This window comes from Podarcis bocagei, assembly GCF_964188305.1.
Source record: "Podarcis bocagei genome assembly, chromosome: 9".
Classification (NCBI taxonomy): Eukaryota; Metazoa; Chordata; class Lepidosauria; order Squamata; family Lacertidae; genus Podarcis; species Podarcis bocagei.
The window spans coordinates 80,694,165-80,714,306 of record NC_138134.1 but is presented as its reverse complement, the minus strand read 5'-3'; the positions used below and the strand labels follow the sequence as shown (position 1 = coordinate 80,714,306).

Genomic DNA, 20,142 nt, shown 5'->3' with positions numbered 1-20,142 from the left:
GGCCCAGAGTGCCTTCCATCAGCTTCGGCTGATGGTCCAGCTACGCCCCTTTCTGGACAGGGAGAGCCTAACTACTGTTGTCTATGCTCTCAAGGTTAGATTACTGCAATGCGTTCTACGTAGGGCTGCCTCTGAAGACGGTTGGGAAACTTCAGCTGGTGCAGAATTCAGCGGCCAGGTTGCTCAGCGGAGCAAGACTTATTTGATCACATTACACTGATCCTGGTCCGACTGCACTGGCTACCAATCAGTTTCCGGGCCCAATTCCAAGTGCTGGTTTTGACCTCTGAAGCTTAAACTGCTCAGGACCGCAGTACCTCAAGAACTGCCTCTTCCCATATGAACCTACCTGGGTCCTGAGATCATCTTCATGTGCCTCCTCCTCAAGAGGCCCAGAGGGTAGCAACACGAGAACAGGGCCTTCTCTGCAGTGGCTCCCTGTCTATGGATTCCTCTCCCCAGGGAAGTTCGCCCAGCGCCTTCATTATATGCCTTTAGGCGCCAGGCAAAAACATTCCTTTTTAACCAGGCCTTTGGTTGATCTGTTTGACATCCTATGCCCTTTTAAAATGTAGCTCTTGGGGGCAGGGTATTATTGGGTTATTGGTTTTATTTTTATTTTATATACTGTGATCTTTTTATGTGAACCGCCATGAGATCTCCGGGTATAGGGCGGTATATAAATACAATATATTATTATTATTATTATTATTATTATTATTATTATTATTATTATTATTATCTGTCCTGAATCTTCCAACATGGATTGCCTGTGAGTTCTAGTGTGAGGTGAGAGGGAAAGGAATGTTCCTCCATCCACCTTCTCCCCACCGTGCTGTGCCAAGACAGTGGACAAATACAGATGTGTGCCAGCTGTGATAAAGAGGCAAGCTTTTGTGATGCCCTAAAAGGCTGTGCCAGGGAACCCAGCAGAGGGGGGACAACCCATGTCCAGAAGTGGCACCCGGGACTCCCCATGCGAGGGACAAGTGTTCCTGAATGCCAAGTTCAAGATACAGCTGCATGGGGGACAATTGCCAAGTAGGCGAACATGGTCTGGTTTGAGTCCGAAACAGGATACTTCCCCCAAGGAGAAGACGGGCGAGAAGGAATGAGAAAGGGCAAATCTCTTCAGAATGCCTGCGGGTTCTTCAAAGCCACAATAGGCTCTCAGCTGGAACAGCCGTCACTCATTGGGAAAAGTGCCACTGAGTCTGAGAGGATGCCAGCGTGGTTAAGGAGAAGTCAACAAATCGACAGGACCAAAAAGGGCTTCTTTCTCTACAAAATGCCCAAGTGAGGATAAACAGGAACTTTGGCAAGAGAAATGCAAGCGGAGAGCCAGATTCAGCTAAGCAGTTGCGCAAATGGGAGGCAGCTCAAGGAGTTTCGCAAGCAGAATGGGGGTTCCCTCCTCTTTCTCCCCGCAGGTGAACCCCAGAACAGAGTGCAGGGCAGGGGGAAATCATTCAGGGCACAAGCAGAAATGGAGGTGCTGAGGGGATGATTGTAATAGTGCGATACTAAACAGGAAGTGATGCCCAAATAAGAATAAAAAATGAGGGGCATAGCACTGAAAAGCAGGCCAAATATCATAGGATCCTAGAATTCTAGATTGCCGGAAGAAATATCAACAACCTCAGATATGCAGATGACACAACCTTGATGGCAGAAAGTGAGGAGGAATTAAAGGACCTTTTAATGAAGGTCAAAGAGAAGAGCACAAAATATGGTCTGAAGCTCAACATCAAAAAAACGAAGATCATGGCCACTGGTCCCATCACCTCCTGGCAAATAGAAGGGGAAGAAATGGAGGCAGTGAGAGATTTTACTTTCTTGGGCTCCATGATCACTGCAGATGGTGACAGCAGTCACGAAATTAAAAGACGCCTGCTTCTTGGGAGAAGAGCAATGACAAACCTAGACAGCATCTTAAAAAGCAGAGACATCACCTTGCCCACAAAGGTCCTTATAGTTAAAGCTATGGTTTTCCCAGTAGTGATGTATGGAAGTGAGAGCTGGACCACAAAGAAGGCTGATCGCCGAAGAATTGATGCTTTTGAATTCTGGTGCTGGAGGAGACTCTGGAGAGTCCCATGGACTGCAAGAAGATCAAACCTCCCCATTCTGAAGGGAATCAGCCCTGAGTGCTCACTGGAAGGACAGATCCTGAAGCGGAGGCTCCAAGACTTTGGCCGTCTCATGAGAAGACAAGACTCCCTGGGAAAGACCCTGATGTTGGGAAAAATGGAGGGCACAAGGAGAAGGGGACAACAGAGGACGAGATGGTGGGACAGTGTTCTCGAAGCGACCAGCATGAGTCTGACCAAACTGCGGGAGGCAGTGGAAGACAGGAGGGCCTGGCGTGCTCTGGTCCAGGGGGTCACAAAGAGGCGGACACGACTAAACGACTAAACAACAACAACAACAAAAATTTTCAACTGGATTTTTCAAATGGGCAATCAGCTGTTGCTGTTTGGCATTTTATTGTGCTATTGTTTTCCTTATGGGGAAGATATTCTGAATAATGCTTTTTGCAGGGAAGTGTGGGAACTGCTGGTTCCCTATGGCTCCCTTCCTTCCTGTGCTCCTTGCATTTCCTGCCTTTATGCACCCGATGGTGTCCGTGAATCTGTTCATAAATCAAGAGGCCGCCCAAGTGCTTATTGCTTGTTTGTTCCACCGTGAATTCGGTTCCCACCCCCTTCAGATTCAGTTTTGCAAAAAGCTTTGGCCGGTAGCGCCCCCTGCAGCCCAAAGAGGCTCAGCGCAGCACGGGTCCTGCTGGCTTGCAAGGCGACAATGCGCACCCCCCCCCCGGTCCTCTCTGGAGGGTCGGGGTGGCCCCTCTTGGCTCCCCCAAATGGCAGAAACCAGTTGGGCTATTGGCTGCTCTTTGCCGGGCCGGAGCACTCATCCCCGGGCCGTTTGCCACTGACAACAAGGCGCAGTCAAGGAGGAGAGGGCAGGCTTTGCCAGCCTCCTCCTGCAACGGGATGCCCTCCAGCTGTTTTGGACTACAATTCCCATCAGCCTCGGTGCCATACAGGCAGGCTGGCTGGAGCTGATGGGAGTTGCAGTCTGAAGCATCTAGGGTGGGAGGGGCAGCAGGTTGGAGGAGGCTGGAAGATTTCAGAGCTCAGGAAATAAAGAGAGAGGTGGTGCGTATGTTTCCGAGCACCATTCAAAATCTTGGTGCTGACTTTGAAAGCCCTAAATGGCCTCAGCCCAGTATACCTGAAGGAGCGTCTCCACCCCCATCGTTCAGCCCAGACACTGAGGTCCAGCGCCGAGGGTCTTCTGGTGGTTCCCCCTCTGCGAGAAGCCAAGTTACAGGGAACCAGGCAGAGGGCCTTCTCAGTGGTGGCCCCACCCTGTGGAACTCCCTCCCACCAGGTGTCAAGGGAATAAACAACTACCTGACATTTAGAAGACATCTGAAGGCAGCCCTGTTTAGGGAAGCTTTTAATGTGTGACATTTTAATGTATTTTTAATCTCTGTTGGAAGCTGCCCAGAGTGGCTGGGGAAACCCAGCCAGATGGGCGGGGGTATAAATAAATGATGATGATGATGCTCATTGTCCAAGGAGGACAGAATGAGAAGACATCAGCTGCATTTCAAGGGGTTGGACTCGATGAGCCCTGAGTTCCTTTCCATCTCCGTCGTTCTATAATTAATGGGAGACCGTGTCATATAGTGGTTAGAGCTTAGGACTAATGGACCTGGGAGAGGCCGGGATTCAAATCCTCCCTTGGCCATGAAGCGCACTGGGTGGTCTTGGGCGGGGCCACTCCCTGCTGCCCAGCCTCACCCACCTCCCAAAACACCACCAAACCCTTTGCTACGTAAATACAAAACTGATAACAGCACAGACAACGTAACAGGCTGTATGTAGCTATATAAATTCTTATTACTGTAAATGCAGTTCAGCATATCATATCAAAATATATGGTTCTATAGACCAACTCATCCATATTATGAGAAATTAAAGTCCAGCAGATTGATCAAGAAATACAATCTATTCAGTTCTTATATTGGCAATATCCACAGTGTGGAGTTCTTATATCAATCTTGTAGTGATATGATATGCTGAATCGCATTTAATAAGAAGTTACATAGCTACATACAGCCTGTTATGTTGTCTGTGTTCTTACCACCTACTTCTCAGGCAAGGCCATCTTTAGCATACACACCTCCAGGGTGCAAAGATCCACCCAGTGCCCCCAAATTTAGTTTGGCCCCCAAATTAACTTTTATAATGCTTATGTCAGACCCCATGCTTTTTTAAACAATTTCTCTAAACAAAATTTGAATGGTAAGTGATGAAATTAAAATGCAGTTTGCAGTGTTTCACTCGTGGTTATCGGCACCTTTGACACAACTGATTTTGTGCGGCTTGACAAGCGCCGCCGTTGTGAATGACAAGCGCCACCGCTGGTGCGCCGTGTCTTTGATAAATGAGCGCACAAAGTCGAAAGTCCTTTAGTGAAACAGTAGGTATACATTCCGGTAATACCTAGGTGCAGTCATACCTCAGGTTAAAGTTGCTTCAGGTTGAGCGTTTTCAGGTTGCGCTCCGTGGCAACCCGGAAGTAACAGAACATGTTACTTCCGGGTTTCGCCGCTCGCACATGCGCACACGCTCAAAATGGCATCACGCACATGCGCAGAAGCGGTGAATCGCGACCCGCAGACTGTCATTTCCTGCCATGTAGGACAGCTGAATGAGTCCTTTCTGAATACACTCTCTTGCACAATGTAACTTAATCTGCAAGTACTTGGTTCTTTGCTTGCAACTCTCTGAGTTCAGCAAAGCCAAACAAGATCTATTGTCTTGATACACTTGCATAGGACATTTCACAGAAACTTTGATGTCCTTAAACAGCTGCATCAACCATTCACAATCCATGAGTGAAAATGACAGAGAATTGAGTTCTGCTTCACAGGAACTTAGGCTCACTGTTGTCTGCTTCCTGCACAACCAGTCAAACAGGCAGTGGTTGTACATGTAGCATACTCCAGAAGTGCTTGTACCATCCGTGGTGTCACTTCCAAAACTTGCATCTGCAAAGATTTCAAGACCCCCAGTCTTCTGACTGGTGAACCTCAGCCTGTAGTGCAAAGTCCCTTTCAAATAGCGGGCTATGCTTTTCAGAGCTTTCCAATCCTGAACAGTAGGATTGTTAGCATGTCTGCTAAGCAGGTTAGTGCTTACAGCTATGTCAGGTCTTGAGCATCTAGCAATGAAATTCAGCTTGCCTAGAATGCATCTGTACAGAGTTGTGTCAGAAAACACTTCAGCAGTACTATCTACCTGGTATCCTGTCACCATCGGTGTGTCTGCTGGGTTTGCATCAACCAAATTCAACCTGGTTAATACATCAGCAATTTTCTGTGTTTGGTGTACCAGAAAATTACCTGCTTGGTCCTTCTCCACCTGCAGAGAAAGATAGTTGGCTACCTCACCAAGATCCTTCATGTCAAAGTGCTCCTTCAGCTGAGCTAGGGTGCTTTGGTAGAAAGCCTGATTCTTCCAAAACATCAGAAGATCATCAACAAAACATAAACAATACAGTTTGTTTTGCCCCTCCTCCTTGACAAACACACATGGATCAGCTTTGCCCTGGTGAAAACCTAGAGAAAGCAATGTCTCAGTGAGTTTTGTGTTCCAACACCTGGCACTCTGCTTGAGACCATATAAGGATTTCCGCAGTTTACAGACCATTCCCTTTTGTATCTGCATTCCATCAGGTGGAAGCATATACAGCTCCTCCCCCAAAACCCCGTACAAAAAAGCTGTATTAATGTCATGATGGGAAACATGCAGTTTCTCCTCTGCAGCAATCTTGAGCATTAGCCGAATGCTCTCATACTTGACTGTGGGTGAGTAGGTCTCGTGGTAATCCTGTCCTGGTACCTGTGAAAAACCTCTGGCAACCAATCTGGCTTTGTGTCTGACAACTTTGCCATTCTGGTCTGTCTTGGCCTTGAAGACCCATTTGCTGCCAACCAGTCTCATTCCTAGGACTACCGGTACCAGTTCCCAAGTTTGGTTCCTATTCAAGGAATCAACTTCAGCCTTCATGGCATTAAGTCAATGCTCAGCATCTTTAGAGGTTAACTCCTGAACCTCTTTGAAGCTTGAAGGTTCCCACACCTTTTCTGAGCTACTAAGAACAGCAGTTGCTGTCTTAGCAAACTCATCAGCAAATCTCTTTGGAGGTTTGCCTTTTGTCGCCCTTTCAGATCTGCGTACTAGACGCAAGTCTTCTTCACTCATCTCCTCCTTCTTAGGAGAAAAGTGACCAATGGTGAACAGTGGTTCTTCCAGTTCATTGTCAGACGCATCAGATGGTCTGACTGAGGCCTTTGCGCTCTTGTAGTCTGCTGAGTCATCACTGTCGCTGACACCAGCAGCAGCACCGCCCACTGAGCTGGAATCCGAACTCTGATCATCATCATCATCATCATCCTCAGCTTCCTCTTTGTGCTGGCCCCGGGGGTAAGGTACCGTGAATGTAGCAGAGTCCACACGAAGCGGGGCGAGGTCCGATGCAGAGAGACGGGCGGGGAACAGGAACGCTGGAACAGAAGGCTGAGCAGGTAACAGGAACACCGGATGGTCGGGAACAGGAGGCCGAGCAGGGAACAGGAGTACTGGATAGTCAGGAACAGGAAGCCGAGCAGGGATCAGGATCACAGGAAGGTCCGAAGCCAACAACGACGTTGCTCCCGCAACCTGGGGCTGGGATGAGTGGGCTTTTATCCTCTTCTAAGGTCAGGGGCGGTCCCGACCCCCAGGAGCCCCGCCTACTCTGGCCTTAAGGCGAGCACTCCTCCTGGGGGCAACTAGTTCCCTTCGCCTCTCTGCCCTAAGCCTCTGCAGATCAGGAGAGGCCGAAGGGTTACTGGGCCCTGGAGGAGGCTCACCTGTGGCCACTGAGTCATCAGGCCCCTCTGGGGCCAGGAGGACTTCACCTGGGGCCAGCTCCTGCTGCACTGCCACAGGTGCAGGCTCTTCAGCCTCTAGGCCTTGCCCCAGTTCAGCCGGCCCTGGAGGCGGGGACTCCTGTGCAGGCTGGGATTCCTCTGTTTCATCCTCCGAATCAGAATCCCAGGCCATCACACTCTTCTACCTCAACATTATCTGCTTTTTTTACATCACCTTCATCTTCCTCTGGGTAACTCTGGAAAATTCCCACATTTCCCCCCCCCCCCACTTAGGATTGTACTCAACACTCTTTGTGAACTTAATGGACTTAGAGTCAGTCATCCATACCCTGTATGCACCTTTTTCGTACCCCATGAACAAACCATGTGCCCCACGCTTCCCAAGCTTGTTGCTCTGTGGGGTGTGTACCCACATGTCAGAACCAAAGATTCTCATGTGCTTGACGTAAGGTTTCTTACCAAACATCTCATAGGGAGTACAACCAATAGGTGATGACAATCTGCAATTATAAGTGTAAACAAACGTGGACAGAGCCTCCCCCCAAAACTTATCAGGGAGATTGGCATCATGCAACAAGGTTTTCAATCCTTGCAGCAACGTTTGATTTGCTCGCTCAGCAAGTCCATTCATCCATGGCGATCTAGGCGTTGACAAGTCATGCTGGATTCCCTTCTCAGTCAGGAAAGCCTCAAACTGCTGAGAAGTGAACTCCCCGCCCCGATCAGTAAAGAGACAGCCGATACGTTTACTGTGAACATTCTCCAACCAAGCACAGAATGCCTTGAATCTTGGAAACGCTTGCGATTTCTGCTCGAGCATAAACACATGAATGTACCTGGAAAAAGAATCAATTAGAACCATGAAGTACCTTGCTCCACCCACAGAGGGCGCAAGTGGACCAACCAGGTCTGCGTGGACTAGCTGGTAGGGTTTGGAAGCCTGCCTGCTAGACTCCTTGCCTTTTGGAGCAACCTTCACCTTGTTCTCTGCACAAGATACACATTTCATGTGAAACTTACAGGGCTTGATGTTCAAACCCTGAACCAATTCAGGCATCTTGGCCAGTGCCTGCCAAGACATGTGAGCAAACCTTCTGTGTGCATCGTGAATGCATCCTGCATGAAGAACTTTGTTAGCTTGTGCAACACAACAAGAATCAACATTAGACACAGCAGCACCATTGTCATCATAAGTTATACAGAACAAACCATCTATAAACTTTGCATGCAAAATGTCCTCTTTGCCTTTCCTGATGACACAGATGCTCCTGTTGAAGGAAATCTCAAAGCCACGCCCAGTCAGCTGTGGGACACTGAGCAAATTGTCTGCAGAACCTGGAACATAAAGTACATCTCTGATGGTAGTTTGCAGACTTGCCAGTTTCACAGTCCCGACTCCTGCAATTCACAATGTCTTTCCATCAGCCTGGTGGATCTCACCATCTTGAGGTGTGAAGGAGATAAAGAGATGTCGGTCTTTTGCCAAATGGCGGCTAGCACCAGAGTCCACAATAAATCTGGCCTTGGCCTTTGGAGCAGCTGTGCCAGCTAACAGAACCTTGTTTTCCACTGTCGTGGGCTTTTGCTACTTGCCTCCCTGCTCCTGGCCACCAAACTTGCCTTTAGCCTTTGGTGAAGCTGTGCCAGCAAACAAAGCCTTGTTTTCCACTGGCGTGGGCTTTCCACCCCCCTTCTGCTTCGGGCCATCTGCAGGCATCTGTCTCTGTTTACTTCTGGCCTTCCGGCCTCTGCAAAGATGATGACCTTGGTTCTCATGAGAAACAGAGCTCTCAGCTGCCGACTCCTTGGCTCCCCCTGGAGGCTGGAATGCTGCCTGGGATGACATCACAGTCAGCTCCCCCTGCAGCTTGCAACTGGTGCCCTCAGCATCCCTGCATTCACTCGCATTCTGGGAAACAGCCAGGACCTCCGACGCAATCAAACTCTGGGCTGGGATGACCGGCAGATGGGCTACTTTCAAAGCATTCCACATCTGACGTGCTGTCTTGTTGCCAGCCAGTGTTGATATATCCTCCAGAGAGATGGATAAGACTATTACGTCTATGGCCCTTGAATCTTGGGCCTTCCATCTATCTGTCAGAGGAACTGGAGGGGCTTCACACACAGTATGCCATACTCCAAACTGTTGTAGTAGACTCTCACAGCAACTTGCCCAAGTCTCATAATTGTGCCTGTTTAACTTTGGGCACTCAGTGCCATCATCTGAGGCTTGTAAAAACTCCATTCCAGGGTTTTACTTGAGCCGTGAGCCTTATTCACTTCAGAGACTCCTTATCTTGGCAGCTCATTAATCACGAAGCCTCCAGCGCGGCTCCCAGGCCAATTAAGCCAGCCGGACATCAAAGAGACTCTGCCACGGCAACGAAAAGCCTTTGCTTTTCACTTTTCCCACACATACCTCAGCAGTCTGTCGCAGTCTTACTCTCCTGTAAGTGTCGTGAATCTGGGCCCATAACCTGTTGTTGGGATACTGCCAGGGAGACAAAGGCCATTATGCCCCCACGTCGATTCCGGACGATCCATCGATCTCCCGTAGATACAGTATCAGTGACACAAGCTTCAGAAATAGCTTGCCACATTCCAGAGCTGGTGCACGCTCTATCAGCAGAGTTCGCACAGCGAAAGATGGGACTCAGGAGAGCATTATTTACAACTTTATTCAGCGTTGGTCAGAACAAAGAAAAAAAAACATGACTGCCTGCTTTGATGTCTCAGACACACAGAGAGAACGAAAGCAATTACAAAACATAAACTTCCTGTGAGCAGGAAATACATAGGCTGTGACTCACAACAGCCTGTCCCTTTTTAAGGTGGAACGGAAATATTGGGTTGTGTTTGCTTCAGGATGCGAACAGGGCTCCGGAACGGATCCCATTCGCATCCAGAGGTACCACTGTATATATGTATTTTGCTTTTCTAGCTTGATCAAAATTATTTATTATTTCATAACAGGTAGATAGTGAAGAGCTTAGGCGGCTTCAGCGGTGGGTGCCTGGTGCCCCCCAGAATTTGGCGCCCGGGTGCCCCGCACCCCTTGCACCCCTGGGGAAAGACGGCCCTGGTCCCGGGAATGTTGTGAGGATTGATTCAGGAGGGGGAGAACCATGTACACCACCACAAGCTCGTTGGGAGAAAACGACAGGGTACAAATGCCATAAAGGAATAAGTACATGAATAAGATGTAGGGAAAAGAGAACCTTCAATAAGGCAGTTTTTCTGCAAGGGATTCCTGGGGGGGGGGGCTGCCTCCTGGGAGCTTTTCAGGAAAAAGGCTGGCAGAGTTGGGGGGGGGCACTCTGCTGCAGGCTGCACTCAGCTGCTCTGCTGCACAGCAGGATTTCCCAAACCCTCTCTGGCACCGTCAATATTGACATTAGTCAAGTGACCTTGGGGAACACGGCCTGCTGGGCGAGGAGTCCTGGGAGTAGCTCCGAAGGCTGCCTTTTCTCTCTCACTTACACTTCTTTCATGCTCTTCATTCCCCCCCCCCCAAGGGGCAGGGAGTTCCAGGGGTATCCTCCTTGTTGCAGGAATTTATGTATAGGTTGGGGGGGAGGTTACCCGTCCAGCAGATATCATGCACATGCAGCCCACTACCAAAACCAGCACAATCACTTTTATGACTTGTCCCCACAAAACACTTCATCACAGTTTCTTCCTATCTATTCAAAGGGCCTCTGCTGCACGATACCAAATGTAAGAATTCACTGATCAATCTTCCTATGTACTGGCTCACAGGGAAAACTTCAGAAATTCCTATAGACCTGTGAGCTCAGCTCCTCAGCAGCCCCTCTGCCTGAGTGATAATCCCTGGCCTCCTGATACCTGAGTGCCAGACAGGTAGCCATTCCAGAAATACCAAACCCAGATGAAGACAAAAGGGTGGGATGAACTTGGCTGGGAAAGAGGGAAATGTAAATATCTCTTTTTGAGTGATGTAGTTTGGGGGGGGGTGTAACATGGGGATTAGCAGCTAATAAAAGTTTGGGTTCTCTTTTGTTCAAGGTTTCCATCTTGTTCCACCTGGTGGCAGGTGGGAGTCCTTTCGCGACAGTCTTCAATCAAGACCAAGCCCACTGGCTGCTGTTTTGCTCTGGTCTTCCTGGCTGGTGTCCTTGTTTCTTGTCCAAGGGAGCCCTCAGATTTCTCCGTTAACTTTCTGCAGGATGGGGAGCAACTGGAGGCATTTTCAGCAGAGCTGCTTCTTTACAGACGCAGATGTTATGCAGATGTTGCATGCAAAGACAGAGGGAGTCTTGCATAAAGCATCGACCCCCCAACAGGGAACAGTTCTTTGCCGGAGTTCTCTGTTTCTCCCCCAAATGAGAAGGAAAGTAAGAGAGGGCAGGTTTGTGACCAGGTTGCCTGCTGCTCCAGCAGTCACCACCAGGGGGCAGTGCACAAGCCTGGCAGCGGCTGCGGGGGGGGCGGGGGGTCTCGCATCTTTACAATCTCCAGGCTCAGGAGCCACATGGGACACACACACACACACACACACACACACACACACCCACACCCACACACCCCTGCCAAAACCCAGAGGTTTCTTCATTTTCTGATGGTTCCTGGACAAGACAAGTGGTCAGCAAGCTTTTTCAACAGGGGGCCGGTCCACTGTCCCTCCGATCTTGTGGGGGGCCGGACTATATGTTGAAGGGGAAAAAATGAATGAATTCCTGTGCCCCACAAATAACCCAGAAATGCATTTTAAATAAAAGGACTCGTTCTACTCATGTGAAAACAACAGACAGGCCTCACAAATAATCCAGAGATGCATTTTAAATAAAAGCACACATTCTAGTGTAAAAACACGCTGATCCCCAACCATCCATGGGCCGAATTGAGAAGGTGATTGGGCCGGATCCGGCCCCCGGGCCTTAGGTTGCCTACCCATGCATTAAAGAAATCCGTATTCAAAGCATCTGATCGCCGTCCTGTTCGTGTCGGGTGGCAGTTGCTCAGTGGTGAAGGTAAGGCCCTCTGCACATTCTCAAAGGCATGATCTCATCCCTCTTGGCCCTTCCCCAGTGGCGGCTGCTGCTCATGAACCTTGGTGGGCGGAAAGCAGGGAGCCCCTCAGGAGAGTTGGAAGGGATGGGGGGGCGTCATTTGGCCCCACCCCTGCAATGCAGGAATATGCAGCCGTATATTCATATATATTTTTCAAAATATAGTCTGGCCCCCACAAGGTCTGAGGGACAGCGGACCGGCCCCCTGCTGGAAACGTTTGCTGCCCCCTGCTTTCATTCATTTGCACCCCCGCCTGTCAGTTCACGGCTCTCCAGGCAGCCGGCACCAGGCAGGGGAGAAAGGCAGCTCTAAATTACAGAGTCCAGCAAAAAGTGTCCTAACCGGAATTCAGAAGTAAAGACCGGCTCAGAACAACAGAGGAGTGTCAAATCCTAGGAAAATAAAACGGGATTTGTCTGATGCTCAAAAGACACCAAGAGCTGTTTCCATTGCTGGGCGAGTCTCCCAGAGAGAGAAGCATTCCAGAGACAGGCAGGGAAGGCCTCTCCCCACGCAGGACTTTAAACAGGGCTCAGCGCCTCTGGCTGCCTCCCAGCACCACCAAGAGGGGCTCTCCATCGCCAGGGGACCCTGCTCAGAGCAACCTGCAGGCTCCGGGTCTGTCTTCAGGGGCAGCTCCTGCTGCCACCCACGGCAGTAGTCTAGTCTGGAGGGGAGCAGAGCAGGAATGGTGGCCAGGCTATGCCTGCAGCTGCTCTGCCAGCCCAGGAGGGAGGAAGGAAGGGGCTCCTTTGTGCAAGGATGCGTATAGATACCAGGAGAGGATCTACTGTATTTTTCGCTCCATAAGATGCACCTAGTTTTAGAGGAGGGAAACAAGAAAAAAAATATTCTGAACGAAACAGTGGATGTATGGTTTCTGTGGATCATACTCTGGCCACAGACATGTGATTTGGCGGTGAGTTTGGGGTAGCCCAATGCAAAAATCCTGAGGATCCATGTGGATCCGTGCTTTGTAACCACGTTTTTGCGCCAGGAAACAGTGGGTGCGTGATTTTTTTGGTGCAGGCTGTAGCCCTGGACATGCTATGTGATCTGATGGTGAATTTGGGGTGACCCAATGCAAAAATCCTGAGGATCCATGTGGATCCATGCTTTGTAACCATGTTTTTGTACCATTGCAGCCCCAGCAACAGTGGGTGCGTGATTTTTTTGGTGCAGGCTGTAGCCCTGGACATGCTATGTTGAATTTGGGGTGACCCCATGTAAAAATCCTGAGGATCCATGGGCTTTTACCTCCCCCCTCCCAGGCAGCCTCCACTAGCGTCCCTTATTTCCCTCCCGATCGCTTGCCGATCAGCTGCTTCCTTTCAACACTCCCTTCCCTCTTGTTTGCCTTAGTATCTTTTCCTTAGCTGGAGCAGTTTTTGGCTCCTCCTTTTCTTCTAATTTATCTCCTTATTTACCTCCCCGCTCCCAGGCAGCCTCCTTTATCTCTAGCGTCCCTTATCTCTCTCCCTGATCACTTGCCAATCAGCTGCCTCCTTTCAACACTCCCTTCCCGCTTTCTAAAAAAAGCGCACAATCTGCTTTTTGCCCCTGGGCAATTCATCTCCAGGGACTATGCATTCGCTCCATAAGATGCACAGACATTTCCCCTTACTTTACCTTAAAAAAGTGCATCTTATGGAGCGAAAAATACGGTACTTTACCATATGATCCTGGGAATCCAGAAAGCGTAAAACAAGGATATGAGTCATTCCCAATATATAATTACAAACAAGCCTCTTCCATATGTACCCTAAGTATGTCTATGATCTCAGTGAGAGACATGAGCTTCCTTTTGCTGGGTAATCTCATTTCTATTCGGTCTAATTTGAGACAAGCAAGATCTCATCTCATCTCCCCATCGACACAAAGAAGCCTTTCTACCCATATTCTGCAAATAATTAAAAAAGTCATTTTGACACTATACTATGCTGCCCTGAAATGCTCAAATGTTAGGAATGCAACAAGGTGGGAAACGGCAGCTTTTGGCAAAAGGTGAAGAGGAGCTTCCTGGAGGCAGGATCTGTCCAAGAGTGGAAGAGCTGTTCCTCCCTGGGAAGCTGGTCAACCTGCCTTTGCTGGAGATGTCAACACAGCAGCTGGGCGGCTGCCTGCCTGGGATGGCTGTGCAGCTGCTCTCCTTTACTGCAGATCCCACTTTCAGCCTTGGGGGGGGGGGTGTTCACTAGATGATCTCAAAGTTTCCTCGGACTTGGAAGGCGGTGGACTCTTCTTCCTTGTAGGAAAGCAAGGAAGGATTGGACTCTGATTAATAAAATACACATGAGGCTTGACCAGCAAAACTCTGGGAGGAGTGCGTATAATAATTCTCTCTCCACTCCTTGGCCCAGGTCGTTTTATTCACATAAGAACTTTTTACACAGTGTTCATAAGAATTAATCAGATTTCCTGTGAGCATTTCAAAAAACCCCACGTGGGACAAAGTTAAAGTTAAAACTACAAAGAAACTATTTCCTACTTGAGCATGCATACATTCTGGGGTAAATAAAACAGGACTGAGAAGGAGGAATGCATTCAGCCAACCCAGAGGTCATAAACAAGCGGTAAACAGGAGAGGAAGGATGGCAAGGAAACATTAGGCCTCTTTATCACCTCCATGCGAAACGATTTCCTGGAGGTTTCTCAGCAGAGGTTGGGTGGCCATCTGTCCTGGATGCTAGAGCGGGGATTCCCGCATTGCAGGGCGGGTTGGACTGGATGACCCTGAGAGGCCCCTTCCAACCCCACGATTCTCTGATTCCCTTCCAACTCCATGATGCTACAACAGGAATGATCAGGGAGTGGCTCATTAGCTAAACGTGGTCCCCATATAAAGTCTCCTGATGTCCTGGATGCACCTACCAAAAATGTGCTCCAAGCTATTATTATTTTTAAATAGAGCTCATTCCTGAATGTCTTGCCTTTCTGTTGGCTTCGCATCTGAATGCGTCTTTTTTTTTTTTTTAACTGTTTAGCTATCTGGTTATTGTGAGCGGATTTCATTCTGGCTTTGACAAACGAGACCCAGGGATTTGACAAAAGAATTGCTGACCCTTAAATTGCTGTGGATATTTTCCTGAACAGGCAATTCACTGGCAGGGTGACCAGAGTGGAGGCCAGCAGAGGCCAGAGAGAGCTCTGCAGGGGGCTGGGGGGAAGAGATGGGAGCTGGAATTGGGGGGGGGGGGAGAGAGAGAGAGAGAGTTAAGAGTTCATAGAATCCTAGATTTGGAAGGACACCCAGGGGTCATCTACTCCAACCCCTTGCCGTTAGTCTGAGGAGGTGGCCAAGCTGCTTGGAGAAGTTTGGCTGACCCCCTGCCCCATTGACCCTTGCCCACCTTAGCTGGAAAAAAAGAATTGGGGAAAATTTATTCTCTGGATCCATTTCAGAGGATGGGTGGCCAACTCTCCCTTCTGACTCTACGATTCTCAAATCAAATCAATCTTTATTATGGTCCAGAGACCCAACAAATCAGTGCACAATTCAGACAGCCTACCTCCAGGTTAAACAAGCATTTTGTTCAGACTTAAAGATAGGGATCATTGCTTCTTGCAACCACCGATAAAAACTTCGCCCCTGCTAATGTTCTAGCGTTTGTCCGGTCTTCCAATAGGAACCTGACATAGTGAGCCTCTGATTTTCCCGGGAAAGGTACCAGCAAGGGTAGTATCAGTTCAGCCCTGGCTTCCTCGTATTTTGCACAGTGCAGCTAAATCTGTTTTATAGAATCCATGTCTTGAGCACACGAGCAAAGTCTGTCCTGGTGGCGAACTCCTCTCAACCTGCCATCCAACACTGCAGAAGGAACTCTACGATTCTGTAAGACCTCAAAGCGGCCTTGATTGCAAAACTCTCTATGGGGGGCTGCTCTTGAAGGCACCTCGGGAACACCAGTCGGTCCAAAATGCAGCAGCCAGAAATGTTGTTGTTGTTGTTGTTGTTGTTGTTGTTGTTGTTGTTGTTGTTGTTGTTGTTGTTGTTGTTGTGTTGTTTAGTCGTGTCCGCCTCTTTGTGACCCCCTGGACCAGAGCATGCCAGGCACTCCTGTCTTCTGCTGCCTCCCTCATGTTTGTAGCTTCGAGAACACCGTCCCACCATCTCGTCCTCTGTCGTCCCCTTCTCCTTGTGCCCTCCATCTTTCCCAACATCAGGGTCTTTTCCAGGGAGTCTTCTCTTCTCATGAGGCGGCCAAAGTATTGGAGCCTCAGCTTCAGGATCTGTCCTTCCAGTGAGCACTCAGGGCTGATTTCCTTCAGAATGGAGAGGTTGGATCTTCTTGCAGTCCATGGGACTCTCCAGAGTCTCCTCCAGCACCAGAATTCAAAAGCATCCATTCTTTGGCGATCAGCCTTCTTGATGGTCCAGCTCTCACTTCCATACATCACGACTGGGAAAACCAGAGCTTGAACTATACAGACCTTTGTTGGCAAGGTGATGTCTCTGCTTTTTAAGGTGCTGTCTAGGTTTATCATCGCTTTTCTCCCAAGAAGCAGGCGTCTTTTAATTTCGTGACTGCTGTCACCATCTGCAGTGAAAGCTATATTCTTTCTGTTTTTAAATGGGGTGCAGGCTGGGGGACCAGTCTGAAATGGCTGCTGAAATGGGATACAAGGGTCAGAGTCCGTGCAGAGGACGTGCTGCCTGCTGGGTGAGGGCGTAGGAGCCCCCACTCTGTTCCTATACTCACAAACACCCCCTTTGCCTCCTTCCTTCACTCTCCCTTGCACCCTGATCCAAGGGAAACAGGAAGCCCTGGAGATATTAATTGCTTGGGCGTCTGTGAAAGGATTGTTTCGTCCGAGGCTCCAGACCTGGGCTGACCTTGATGCTACAAGGAGTCAACTTTGACCACTGACTGCTCCAGGCCCCTGGATCCTGTCTGGAGAAGACCGAGGGCCGGCCATCCCTCTTTCCCTGGGGTAGAAGGGAAGCAAAAGACCCCCGTCTTGCCCGATCCTGGGCTGCGAGTCTTGGAAGACGGGCTCCTTGCCCTGCAGGGCTTTTCTGGCCCTGACTGACTCCAGCTGATGAAGCCAAGGCTGCTGGACAGACTTTTGGTCTCTATTTTCGTTCTTACAGTTTCGGTGGAAAATGTTCAATTTGCTCGAGTGCTTTTTGATGTGTCTTGGTTCTTGCCGACGACTTTCCCTAATATTTGCATTTGTGTGCACCTTTTCCTCCTGTGAGCCGCCTTGCCTCCTGTGGAGAACACCCAAAAAGAGCCAGGGGTGTGGGGCGCAGGCGTCCACCCACTTTCTACGCAGAGGCTGACCTGCAATCACAGCTGCCGGCCAGAGCGGAGCCAGCGAACAGCGGGGCAGACCAAGCGGTGCCTGATCAGTGGTGGCCCCGGCCTGGTGGAACGCTCTGCCTCATGAGACCAGGGCCCTGCAGGATCTGATTTCCTTCCGCAGGGCCTGTAAGACAGAGTGGTTCCGCCTGGCCTTTGGCTTGGAATCAGTTTGATTCCCTCCCCCTCTGTTTTAATGTTGTATTTTAATCTGGTTTTTAAGTTGCATTCACTCAACTTGTTTTTATCATTGCTTGTTAGCTGCCCTGAGCCCGGTTTTGGCTGGGGAGGGTGGGGTATAAAGAAAATTTATTATTATTATTAGGCGTTAGAAAGAGCGCCAGAAATAGCGTTTGCGCATGCATGCGCGCGCACTCTGGCCCACCGCAGCGTCTGCAGGACCGTGAACTGGCCCAAGCCACAAAAACTTTGCCCACCCCTGCTATCGAGCAGTGCAGGAGTGCTGGGGCTCCCCTCCCCAGCGCACCCAGTCCATGCGCGCGGGGGGGGGGGGAGCTGTTGTGCTGCCTTGGCAGCTTTCGCATTGTCCTGCCAACCTGCCGCAGACTCTCTTGCTGACCAGGCAGGACTGCTGCTCCAGGCAGCAAAATGGCCCTGCTCTCCCCCCACCATTCCCCCCTTCTTCTCCCCAAACCGCCAGCCCCCCCCTTGCGCTTGTGTGGGGCTGGACCGAGATCTTGCCAGCCGGGTGCAAAAGGGCCTTCCAGCCCCATGGGCAAGGGGGGGAGGGAGTGGGCCCAGAGGCCTCACCCAAAGGCTTCCTCCATCGCCTGCCCCATTGCTAAGGCTCAGGGAAGGGTGGATCGGGGCCTCCCCGCTTCTCACAAATCAGTGCGCTGTGGAACGGAGAGTAAAGCGCCAGAACCTTTCTGCCCTTCCCTTTCCCCACAGCCCCTCTCCAAAGCCAGGACCCCAAAGCAGGAAGTGGGGCAGGTGGTCTGAGTGATTCCCCCCCCCCCCTGCTCAGAGACAGGAAGCGCGCACACACACCCCACCAGCAGGTGCGCCAAGCGCCATTTTGCTTGCACAATCCCTGTGGTTCCAGCAGAACAAAGGAGGGAGCTCTTTCTTCCCCTGCCCCTCTCAAGGCAGCTGGGCAGCCTGGCAGGCCAAGGAAGTGAGGGAGGAATCCTGGCAACGCCCGGGATAAGGCAAAGTCCGAGTCACAGCGCACTGGGCGCCAACGCAATCCAAACTGGGAGGAGGAGGCGGCTCAGCGCAGCAGGCCAAGGCGGTTCTGCGGAGCGAGAAAAGAGCCTCCCTTGGGCTCCTTGGGGAGGAATTATTATTATTATTATTATTATTATTATTATTTATACTCTGCCCTCCCCAGCCAAGACCGGGCTCAGGGCGGCTAACACCAGATAGAAAACAATTGATTGAAATACAACTTAAAAAACAAGATTAAAATACAACAATAAAATACAACAATAAAATACAATAAAATACAAAAATAAAATACAATGAGGAAGAGATGGGTCTTGGCATTGGGCCTCCGCAGAGAAGTTTGGCGCCTGCCCCCTGGGGCCCACAAACCCATCCCAGTGCCCCCTACCCTGAACAAAGCATTATTCAGAAGGGAGGTTTGCACAGACACACAAGAACACGCCAAACAGCGACAACTCATTGCACACGTCTTCAAAATCCAATTGAAAGGGTGGAGTGTCATTCATTCAACCAAGCCGATGGCTTTGATTTGGTGAGGCCAGCTTTCCAACGCCAGATCTTTTCCACCTCCGGTGCCCCCCCCCCCTGTGCTGCCCCCTTGCCCCTTAGCCCCCCCCCCCCGGGAATCCCCTGCCCCACTGGGCTCCGGAGGACACTGAAAGAGACACAGGCAGCGCTCCAAGCCGAGGACCAGGAGGTTTGGGGGTGGCCTAGCTGGGCACGGTGGCGCCCAGCCCCATAGTTGAGACTGGCATTAAAAATAAAGGGTGCAATATCATTTCAACCCCACGTTGCTTCAGTGGGAAGAGGAAAGCCAAGCAAGTCACTCTGCCTCGTGAGCCTGCGATTGGCTGCATGCAAAGGCAGGGTGGCCTAGCGGTGAGAGCAGAGCTTGCCAAACTTTTCCTAGTGGTGACAAGCTTTTTAGACACACATCATTTCGTGATGCAGTAATTCAGTTTTAATAGCAAACCGGAGGGGAAATGTACCCCTTTCGTGCCCAGACACACTAAGGCATCGAGACACACCGTTTGGAAAGCTCTGGGTTCGAGTGCCCGAGTAGGACCTGCGAGAGACCCGGGTTCGAATCCCCCCTCAGCCATGAAGTTCCCCTTGGGGCTCCCTCTCAGCCTCACCTCCCTCGCAGGGGGGCCCTGGAGCCCTCCTTGAGATATAAACGCCCAAATAAATAAACGCATTTGCAGCATCCGTAGCAAGTCAAGAATTCGCGGGGAGGGAGCAAACGGGCATCCAATTTGCCGCAAATCGCCCTGGGAGAGGAAACTGATTTGTAAAAATAGAATAAATACGAGAGAGAGACTTTTGTAAATCAACAAAATCCTTTAAAAAAATAAATAGGGTAAGGCTGGTATCAGTGGATCAAGTTCATCCAATTGAAATAAATGTGCAATTAGTTGTTTAAAAAACAAAAAAACCAATTCGCCCTGTGATCTTCAGGCGAAGTGCGGCGCATACATTTAACTACTAATAATTAATAGCAATTCGTAAGACTAGGAAGCAGCAGGCGGGCGAGCGTGCCGCAGAGCATGTGCAGAGCGCGCCTCCCCTCCCGCCGCTGAGGCTGCTGAGAGGCGGGGGCGTGGCCAGGGAGTGTCACGTGGCGGGCGGGCGTCGCTGCGGCGCCGGAGGCTCCTTTGTCCGGGCGGC

At 50.2% G+C, this 20,142-nt stretch overlaps 1 protein-coding gene across 1 annotated transcript in view; it reads left to right on the top strand.

Annotated features, from left to right (window-relative positions):
• LOC308594245 (programmed cell death protein 4-like) overlaps positions 1-20,142 on the top strand; it is a 157,321-nt gene that overhangs the window by 134,103 nt on the left and 3,076 nt on the right. The gene's annotated exons all lie outside the window — the stretch shown is intronic.